A 10,643-nucleotide genomic window follows, 5' to 3' on the forward strand; every position below is an offset into this window, starting at 1 on the left:
AGCTCAAGTGGGAGTTCGACGAAGACTCACGCCGTTACTATGTGTCTTTCTCTGATGATCAGTAGTGGTGCCCAGTTGGGGCGATCGGGACCGTGTCGCATGTTGGGTTGATCTTTTATTTTGGTACCGTAGTCGGACCATGAGTGATTGGATGATGTAATGCTATTTATGTACTTTGTGTGACGTGGCGAGTGTAAGCCAACTATGTAATTTTCCCCTTATATTCTATTTACATGGGTTGTTGTGAAGATTACCTTACTTGCGACATTGCTTTCAATGCGGTTATGCCTCTAAGTCGTGTTTCGACACGTAGGAGATATAGCCGCATCGAGGGCGTTACACGAAGTAAATAACCACATAGGTATACATACACAATTTACCTTAGGCACTCCAATAGTACGTCCACTACACATTCACACATCTCACATCTTTCTCTCGCTTTGTCTGTCAAACCAACTAAGCCTTGTCCTGGAAAAATAAAGTCCTAAAAACCCAACTAAGCCAACCTCCCAGCATATTGATGACCCACAATTATAAGGGATCTATCGTAGTCCTTTTGATAAGTAAGAGAGTCGAACCCAATGAGAAGCAGAAGGAAATGACAAGCGGTTTTCAGCAAGGTATTCTCTGCAAGCACTAAAATTGTCGGTAACAGATAGTTGTGTGATAAGATCATTCGTAAGGGAAAGCAAGTAACAAAAGTAACTAAGGTGCAGCAAGGTGGCCCAATCCTTTTTGTAGCAAAGGACAAGCCTAGATGAACTCGTATATAAAGCAAAGCGCTTCCGAGGACACATGGGAATTGTTGTCAAGCTAGTTTTCATCATGCTCATATGATTCGCGTTCGTTACTTTTATAATTTGGTATGTGGGTGGACTAGTGCTTGGGTGCTGCCCATCCTTGGACAAGCCTCCCATTATGATTAACCCCTCTCGCAAGCATCTGCAACTAAGAAAGAAGAATTAAGATAAACCTGACCATAGCATGAAACATATGGATACAAATCAGCCCCTTACGAAGCAACGCATAAACTAGGGTTTAAGCTTTTGTCACTCTAGCAACCCATCATCTACTTACTACATCACAGTGCCTTCCCCTAGGCCCAAACAATGGTGAAGTGTCATGTAGTCGGCATTCACATAACACCACACTAGAGGAAAGACAACATACATCTCATCAAAATATCAAACGAATACCAAATTCACATGATTAATTATAACAAGACTTCTCCCATGTCCTCAGGAACAAACGTAACTACTCAAAAAGCATATTCATTTCATAATCAAAGGAGTATTAATTATCATTAAGGATCTGAACATATGATATTTCACCGAATAAACCAACTAACATCAACTACAAAGAGTAATCAACACTACTAGCAACCCACAGGTACCAATCTGAGGTATTGAGACAAAGATAGGATACAAGAGATGTACTAGGGTTTGAGAGGAGATGGTGTTGGTGAAGATATTGATTGAGATTGACCCCCTCTTGACGAGAGGATTGTTGGTGATGACGATGGCTTCGATTTCTCCCTTCGGGAGGGAAGTTTCCCCTGCAGAATAGTTCCGCCGGGGCCCTAGATTGGTTCTGCCCAAGTCCCGCCTCGAGACGGCGACACTTCATCCTGAAAGCTTTCTTTTAATTTTTTTTCAAGGTAAAAACCCTTCGTATAGCAAAAGATGGGCACGGGGGTCCTGCTAGGCTGCCGGCAAGGCAGGGGGCACGCCCAGGGGGTAGGGCGCGCCCCCATCCTTATAGTTGACTGGTGGGTTCCCCCGGGTGCTTTCTTCGCCCAATATTTTTTTATTCCAAAACAATTCTTCGTGAAGTTTCAGGAGTTTTGGAGTTGTGCAGAATAGGTCTCTCAGATTTGCTCCTTTCCGGTCCAGAATTCCAGCTGTGGGCATTCTCCCTCTTTGTGTAAACCTGGTAAAATAAGAGAGAAAAGGCATAAGTATTGTGTCATAATGTGTAATAACAGCCCATAATGCAATAAATATCTATACCAATATAGAAAGACCCAAAGGGGTAGATCCAATTAATCTCGGCCGTCAAACTAAGTCAATCCAACGACCTAGACTGCTCCAATGGCGAGCGTTCAACATGTTTAACGTGCAATTAATATCATACCAACTATTGCACTAATGACAGAATTAACACACAAATAATATCATACCTAATATCTGCGTGCAATTAATATCTATATCTATACCAATATAGAAAGACCCAAAGAGGCAGATCCAATTGATGTTGGCCGTCAAACTAAGTCAATCCAACGACCTAGACTGCTGCAGTGGCGAGCGTTCAACATGTTTAACGTGTGATTGATATCATACTAACTATTGCACTAATCACAGAATTAACACACAAATAATATCATACCTAATATCTGCGTGCAATTAATATATTGCCTAAATATTAACGTGCATTGCACGTGCGCATTTACTAGTCAATATAAAAGCATGATGCAAAATGGACGTATCAACTCTCCCAAGCTTAGACCTCGCTTGTCCTCAAGCGAAGGCCGAAATCAAAAAATATGTCCACATGTTTAGAGATAGAGGTGTCGATAAAATAAAATACGAACATGAGAACATCATGATCATCTTTTTAGAATAGCAACATATAATGTCATATAATTTCTTATGCCAAAGTAACAATTCGTCCACAAGGTAAAATATGAATCGGAAACTTTATTGAAAACTAACAAACTATGATCTCAGTTATTGAGGCAATTTCAATTTATCATAAAATGAGAAAAAGTCAATTCAAAAGCTTTTTAGCTAGTCCAAATACTCAACTATCATTTAGTCTTTCGCAATTTGCTAACACTCACGCGGTACTTATATGTTCAAAGCTTCAATCGGACACAGGGAAAGATAGGTGCTTATAGTTTCGCCTCCCAATCTTTTACCTCAAGGGTAATGTCAACAATAATACTTTATGCTAACCTATATAAATCTTTCTCCAACACATAGCGCTTGCCAAAGAGAAAAAGTGTAAAAAGGAAAGGTGATGATCACCATGAATCTTGTATAAGGGTAGAAGATAAAAGTAAAAGATAGGCACTTCGCAGAGGGAAGCAGAGGTTGCCATGCGCTTTTATGGTTGGATGCAAAATCTTAATGCAAAAGAACGTAACTTTACATTGCCGCTTGTGATAAAGAACTTTATTATGCAGTCTGTCTCTTTTATTTCTTCCATATCACGGTTCGTATAAAGCTTATTTTTTCAACTAATAGATCATACATATTTAGAGAGCAATTTTTATTGCTTGCACCGATGACAACTTACTTGAAGGATCTTACTCAATCCATAGGTAGGTATGGTAGACTCTCATGGCAAAACTGATTTAAGGGATGTTTGGAAGTACAAGTAGTATCTCTACATGGTGCAAAGGATTTGGCTAGCATAAGAGGGAAAGGCAAGCTCAACATGTTGGAGGATCCAAGACAATATTACTTCTATTCGGATATAAGAAAACATAACCCATTGTGTTGTCTTCTTTGTCCAACATCAACCTTTTAGCATATCATATATTAATGAGTGATCACAATTACAAAAGACGTCCAAGATAGTATATTTATATGTGAAGCCTCTCTTTCTTTATTACTTCATATTAATTGCAACAATGACCAATACTATGTTTGTCAACTCTCAACAACTTGTATTTATCATATTCTTTATATGTGAAGTCATTACTCTCCATAAGATCAATATATGATCTTTTTATTTCTTCTTATTCCTTTCTCTTATTTAATTCCCTTAAGATCATAGCAACAAAGCAAAGCTCTCAACTCAAAACTACTCTTTATTATATACTAGTGGACTCGTTGCGCCAAATAACGCAAAGACACACTAAAATCATGTTCACAATGAAACAAAATCCCATGGTTTAATCCCCCTCTAATAAGAAACACTGTGAAATGGTTTTTCATAATGATATGAATATACACGGCTTAACTTAATGTATGGTCTAATTTAAAAAAACATGTCTTGGTATGAAAAAATCAAATAGAATTGTTTTTCAAATTCTGTACAGTAAGTCTTTTGAAAAGGTTTGTCTTTCTCGGTAAAAATAGGTTTTAGCAACCACTTAGGCGTAGAGTCAGTATCATTTAAAACCATGAGCACATTGAAAATACTTGTATTTGTTAGTAACTTTAAGTATGAGCAACCACTCAGGGTACCGACGCAAACCATTTTAATAAAAAAATAATAAGGATTTTTTTCTTTGCAAATATATACAAAAGTGTGCGCAATTTATAATCAATCACATTTTCAAACATGAGACTGGAGTAGCTAACACTTTGCATTTAAGATAGCATATGCGAGATAGGAATGAAGATTTGGTTCTTTAGGGATTCACCAGACATCAGTATACACATACACAAACCAAACAAAATCAGATCAGTGGGTCCAAATAGTTGAGCCTGCAATTAGAAAGTCTGAGTAGTAGTAAACTTGCATTAAAAAAGAGGTAAACATAGGTGACACAATAAAATGTACTTAATACATGATATAATTTACTCAATTAGATAGTATAATTTGGTTCTATACAAAAAGAAATTTCCTATTTTGTGTAAATATCCTAGAGACCACCCCCTTGTGATGAACTCTTTGTCCTTTTGAGTTGAATGGCATAGCTCCTGCCCTTTGTGGCAAAGAAAGGACTCTGCAATACCCATCAATCAAGAGAAGATCATGTGATGCATCTCAACCTATGCAGAAGTATGTAAAAACCACACATGCTAGCTACATACTGTCAGAACCTCGCAAAGCATAGGTAGCTGCTGAGAGACCTTCTACAAAATAATTCACAATTGGCAACAAAGAAGAATGCCATCCGTTGCCTAGACAGCCATAAAACAAGTGGCAGAAGACCAACCAGAATTAGGTTTCGCCATGCAGTTCATGAGCTAAAGTTGAGCATAATATAAGTAAATTGGCCCCAAGCAATACAACAACTTTTATAAAGCTGTACATTTATGGAGAGTAAAAAAGAAGAGGTAAAACAACCAGTTCAGATTGGGTGAAAAATTGGTTCCATCGTCGCAGACTGATATAAGGATTAAAAACAGATTAAAGAACCAGATGATGATATTTTGTTTGGGATGGAGAGAAGTGAACACACTTGTCAATGCTTTATTGCTAAGTTGAATTTACAAAATGGGCGACATAATCAACCAACTGATCGATATTGTAGCTGATATGCCCTTGCTCGGGCTGGAGCTTTCTTTGAAGAAAGGAAAGCCCACAGAATGAAAACTGGGTCGCTAACTTGACGATCTTCCCCTCCAATTTGTTTTGGCTGAGGGATTACCTTAATATATGATGCTGCAGTACACCTATTTTTCTAAATGAAATTAAGCCTACCACTTCCTGCTCTAAGATTTCAGTTCATTTCTAAACTCTGCATTCTACTTATACAAGCACATCTAATATTCTACTGTATATCCTACTCCCTCCGTTCCGAATTACTCGTCGCAGAAATGGATGTATCTAGATGTATTTTAGTTCTAGATACATCCATTTCTGCGACAAGTAATTTAGAACGGAGGGAGTAGATTATTGTTACCTTACTAAGCTCTTAATTATTATTAGTTTATAATGGAAATAAAGTACCCTAATGCATCCCCTATTAAATGACATTACAAACTGCAGTGTGCGTGTGTACTGATATGTTTACCCACATGTTGTGAAGCATGGAACATGACAAGAGAAATGCAAAGGATGCCCAACGGAACTCTTGCTCCATGGCCTTATTTCTACTTTGGTTGCAGACTTGGAGTCCCAATTAGCTAAACCTTTTGTACATCATGATTTAATAAATAAGTTGAACATCCTTTTAACCTACTAATGAACACTACCTGGGCACTATTCAAATCTAGAGTCAAAACAGAAGGCACTAATCAATTTCTAGGATTGACAGATGTAAACCAGCGACAAAAGTGAAGAGTGCTACATCTCAAACTTGCTGATGTCTGCTACACTGAATTCAATATGGAAAGTACCAACAAAATGGCAGTATCCTCTCACATAATTCAGACAACATGTATAGGATAATGTAGCAGTACATGTGTGTGAACAGAAACCAAGTTCATTATGGAAAGTACCAACAAAATGGCAGTAAAAGGTTTTTCAGTTTTATGTTTAGTAGCACAGGCAGCAAGTAGATCAGTCCATTTTTCAGTTCAGGGAAATTCAAGACAATTTAGAAATGCCTAATTATTTCATATCCAATACAGAAGAATTGGCAGATTATCCTCAAACTGCATTCTTTACAGTTATAATATAATAAAGGCTATACAATGCAGAGAAATAGGCATGCCAATTGATAAGTTTGGTAACCAAGCATAAAAGAAGCTCGCTACAAAAATACAGGCCATAGGAATGAAAATAGAAAAACCAGTAAACCTGTGACAGAAAAGGCAGCGTTGACTTTAGAAGCGATGACTACAACCAGTGACACAGATTTTATGTTGGATAGGAAACATGAAAGAAAAGCAAAACCTGTGAATAAAAGCAATGCTTCTGTAGTTAACTTTAAAGAAAACACAGTTATAGATGAAAAAGCTCAACATTCAACGAAGATTGCCGATTTTATACCTCAGATGTACCAGAAGCTGTTTCCATTTTATTCTGCTCATGTTTCTATAAAAAATTCATATGGCTCTGAAAAGAAAAATAGCAACGTTAAATGAATATTTTGGAAGTTTATCATACGAGTCATGTCAATAAGGACCTTTAAAAGATTCTAAGCTTGCAATAATCTTTCAGCCCAAAATCACTATCTGGCTGCAAATAAGCATGAACATAGAAAGCGGCAGTCAGTTAGGCACCTGAAACGGCGAGCTTCCAAGAAGTTTCTGGCATACTGGTAAGCACAAACACCTAGTAAGCCGTAGTCAGTTAGGCACCTGAATAAGATCAAGCTTCACAAGAAGTTTCCGTTGTGCAAAATGTCTCTGGGCATCACACAATTATGTGTAAAGCATCTTCCGATCCTGCAATCAACAATGTGAGCTTATTCCGTAGATTGCATCAAAACCTTTATCGGTGATTAATAGGCTGGACAGAGCAATTGCCAAAGGTAGTACTTACTCATAAAAGAAAATAAATGAAGGAAAACAACATGAATTTCTTCAGCCTGAGCAAACACCGCAAACAAATTCCAATAACACAGAGGAGTAAATGGTCCACATGGGAGCTTCATTAGGCAAGCAACCTAGCTAAGAAATATTTATTGCGTCCCTACTATGTGGTCGTACATGAAGCATCAAGAACACACATGCAAAAGGCTAGTTCTAACTGAATTTCGCTTTCAGTTGGCATTTCCTCAAACAGTCAAGTGCACCTATTAGTGTTTGTCTATCAAAAATATGAACACCCAAACATACATGATGGAATTCATATTCGCGCGAAAGGGGTACGCCAAGCTCCGTGATGCAAGCATGGAGGCGGTCGTCGCTTCCATACAGCCTGGGGTACCTCTCGATGCACACGTCGAGTGTCCGCGCGAGCACAGCGGCGAGGGGCCGTGGCTGAAATAGGTGTTGGCCGAGTGGCTCTCCGACGAGGCCCCGACGTACACCATCTCCCTCCAGTCGTACTTCCCGAGCACGCCACCAGGTTGTCCGGGGACAGCACGGTGTCGTCGTCCACGAGCACCACCCACCGCGCGCCCCCGCCTCCCACAAGCCGCACGGCCTCGGCAGCGATGCGCGTGATCCGGAGCCCAGAAGGGTGGCCCGTCGGGTTGGTGTACCGGAAGCGCGAGGTGTCCTCGGACACCCGGATCGGCAGGAGCTAGTCCTCCCCGGCAGCGCTGGGCCCCGGCGCGCCGGGCGCGCTAGCGTCGAGCCAGACGTGGCCGCGCATGGAGGCGGGATCCCACCAGAGGCGGACATACTCGCGGCGGCACGACCAGAGGTGCGCCGAGCCCGCGATCTCGAAGACGATGCGAGCGAGCGAGAGCGGGGAGGACGCGTCGCCGGCTGCGCACCATCTTCAGCCGTCAGGACCTCACCTTCCCTACAGATCCATGACGATTTTGCTCCTTCCCTATCGCCGGCCTCTCCGCCACCTCGTGAGGCGTCCGCCGCCCGGGTCTCCGGCCTCTCAGCTCCAGCCCACACCGCTGGCCTCTTGGCCCTCCCCTGCTCTCTCACATCCGACGCCTTGCCTCCTATCCTCTTCCTCTCTTTCTCCCTCCTCTCCTTCTCTCTCTCCCTCTCATCTTCTCTCTCCTACGCGCCGCCGCTGTCGTCCTTTGCCTGCAAGGCGTCGCCTTAGCGGGGATCCGGGAAGGAGGAGAGGGCGGAAGGGAGGAACGGTGCAGCGACTGTGAGAGGGAGGAGGAGGAGGCACCGCGTGAGGAGTGGGTGTGGATCGCGCGTGTGGTTATGTCCGTCCAATCCCTATCCACATGCATCTGCCCACCCCTCTGCAGCTGCCGCAGGACACAACGACCGAAAATTCTAAACTTACGGGCAGCACCATACGGGCTACCCTCTACGGACGACTATGACCCCACCTGTAATCCCTCCTCCCTCGTGAATTCAGTGGTGTGACCCCCGTTAATTTTCAATTAATTTGCCCCACGTACTCCTGTAGATTGCAACCCGTAACAAATGTCCGTAGCTGTAGCAAAGTTGACACAACGACTCCCCACGACGCACGACGCACGATGCGGGCACCGCGTGAGGACCGCTACGACAGGAGCAGTTGACCGTGAAGATACAGCCACCCCAGCCGACGAGTGGGACCAGGATCAGCATCGGCCTACCCATCACAGAAGCGGGTGCAGAAACCAGGTACATACGCGTCGGCCAACCCCTTCGCTGCTCGCCCACAACGCACGACGCGGTCTGCGCACATCGAGCCACGCGACGCAGCGGGAATGGCTCACGCGAGAGATTTTAACCCAGCCAATCCAAGGCCTAGCAAAGCCCATCGGTCATTGTGCATCGACAAAACAACCGCAGGTCAAAACGAACTGCAAAAATCAAACGGCTGGCACACAAGCATTGACGCGACCAGGCATGATCGAAGGGTCAGAACGATGCAAAATCGAAGGAGCTCTCGGGTGGGCCGGTCGTCCAGCCTCCTTATATGTTAGAATAACTCAAGGAGTCGATTACATATATAGATCTCGAAACAAAACTCAAAGCTAGATCATACTAAAATTTTATTCTACTAGATCAAGATATAACCAAAAGAATTGAATTAAGAAAAATGATAAAGGTAAAGGTGTGATGGTGATACAATACCGGGCATCTCCACCAAGCTTGGCGGTAGCTAAGGGGAGTGCCCATACCCATGTTTTTATGTCTCTTTCTTCGGAGGTGATGATGATGGAGTTGTTGATGTAGTGTCCTTTCTCAGCTTACGCTTGAGGATAGAATTTTCCTTCCTTAAGTCATCGATCTCCTGCTCAAACCTTAATATCTTTTTACATAGATCATGTTCGTTTTCCTGCAAGAGATGAAAAGGGATAAACTCGATCTTAAGTTTCTTTGATTTATTAGGGAGACTTGACTTTTTGAACTCCACGTGCATGTCTCCAGGTTGGTATAGTGGGACTTCATCTTGTTCCGAGCTTGTCTCCTTCCTTCCCTTTGGATCATAGTCTTCTTCTTCCTCTGTGGTCCAACCATAATGCTCCACATCCCCGTAGGCCTTTGGGTTTGCGATATAATCAGCTATATAGCTCTCTCTCTCTGAATCTTGGGACGACATATTTTCAAACCTGTCAAGGCAAAACAGCAAGAAACAAGAACAAAGAATACAGTGGTCAAAACCTTCAGAAGATTATATAATGAATTTTTACCGACCAAAAGAAGTATTGTGCAAGAAAACAAAGTCCGGAGTGCACACGAGGTGGCCATAAGGCAGGGGGCGCCCAGGGGGTAGGGCGCGCCCTCCACCCTGGTGGTCTCCTCATGCATATTTCGGACTACTTTTAATTTTCCTAATTTTTAAATATTCTAGAATGGAGAAAAAATGCCATTAGAACAGTTTTGGAGTTGATTTACATACCGTACCACATACCTATTCCCTTTTAGAGTCTGAAACGTTTTGGAAATTATCCTTTATGTACTCCTCCGGTGTTATGGTATTAATTATATTGGACTCAACATTTATGGGAGTACCTGAGATATAATGTTCAATTCTTTGACTGTTTACCACCTTCGGGTTGGTGCCTTCGGCGTTGTTGATTTTGATGGCACCGGAATGATAGACCTCCTCGATAATGTAAGGACCTTCCCATTTAAGAGAAGCTTTCCTATAAAAAAAATCTTAAACGAGAGTTGTATAGCAAAACATGATCACCTACATTAAACTCATGCTTTTGTATCCTTTTTCATGCCATCTTTTAACATTTTCTTTTAACAACTTGGCATTTTCATAGGCTTGGGTTCTCCATTCATCAAGCGATCTTATGTCAAATAATCTCTTCTCGCCGGCAAGTTTGAAATCATAGTTGAGCTCTTTGATTGCCCAATAAGCTTTATGTTCTAGTTCAAGAGGTAAGTGACATGCTTTTCCATAACCATTTTATACAGAGACATGCCCATGGGATTCTTATAGGCAGTTCTATAAGCCCATAATGCATCATCAAGTTTCTTAGACCAGTT

At 41.9% G+C, this 10,643-nt stretch overlaps 1 pseudogene across 1 annotated transcript; it reads right to left on the bottom strand.

Annotated features, from left to right (window-relative positions):
• Positions 1 to 4,520: 4,520 nt before the first annotated feature.
• Positions 4,521 to 8,013, bottom strand: LOC125513327 (uncharacterized; annotated as a pseudogene). The gene is made up of 2 exons (XR_007285863.2): positions 6,846 to 8,013; positions 4,521 to 6,678 (listed from the first exon to the last, which is right to left on the bottom strand). The product of XR_007285863.2 is annotated as an uncharacterized LOC125513327 (transcript).
• Positions 8,014 to 10,643: the final 2,630 nt, after the last annotated feature.

This window comes from Triticum urartu, chromosome 6A, assembly GCF_056163025.1.
Source record: "Triticum urartu cultivar PI428250 chromosome 6A, HENAU_Tu73, whole genome shotgun sequence".
NCBI classification, from domain to species: Eukaryota; Viridiplantae; Streptophyta; class Magnoliopsida; order Poales; family Poaceae; genus Triticum; species Triticum urartu.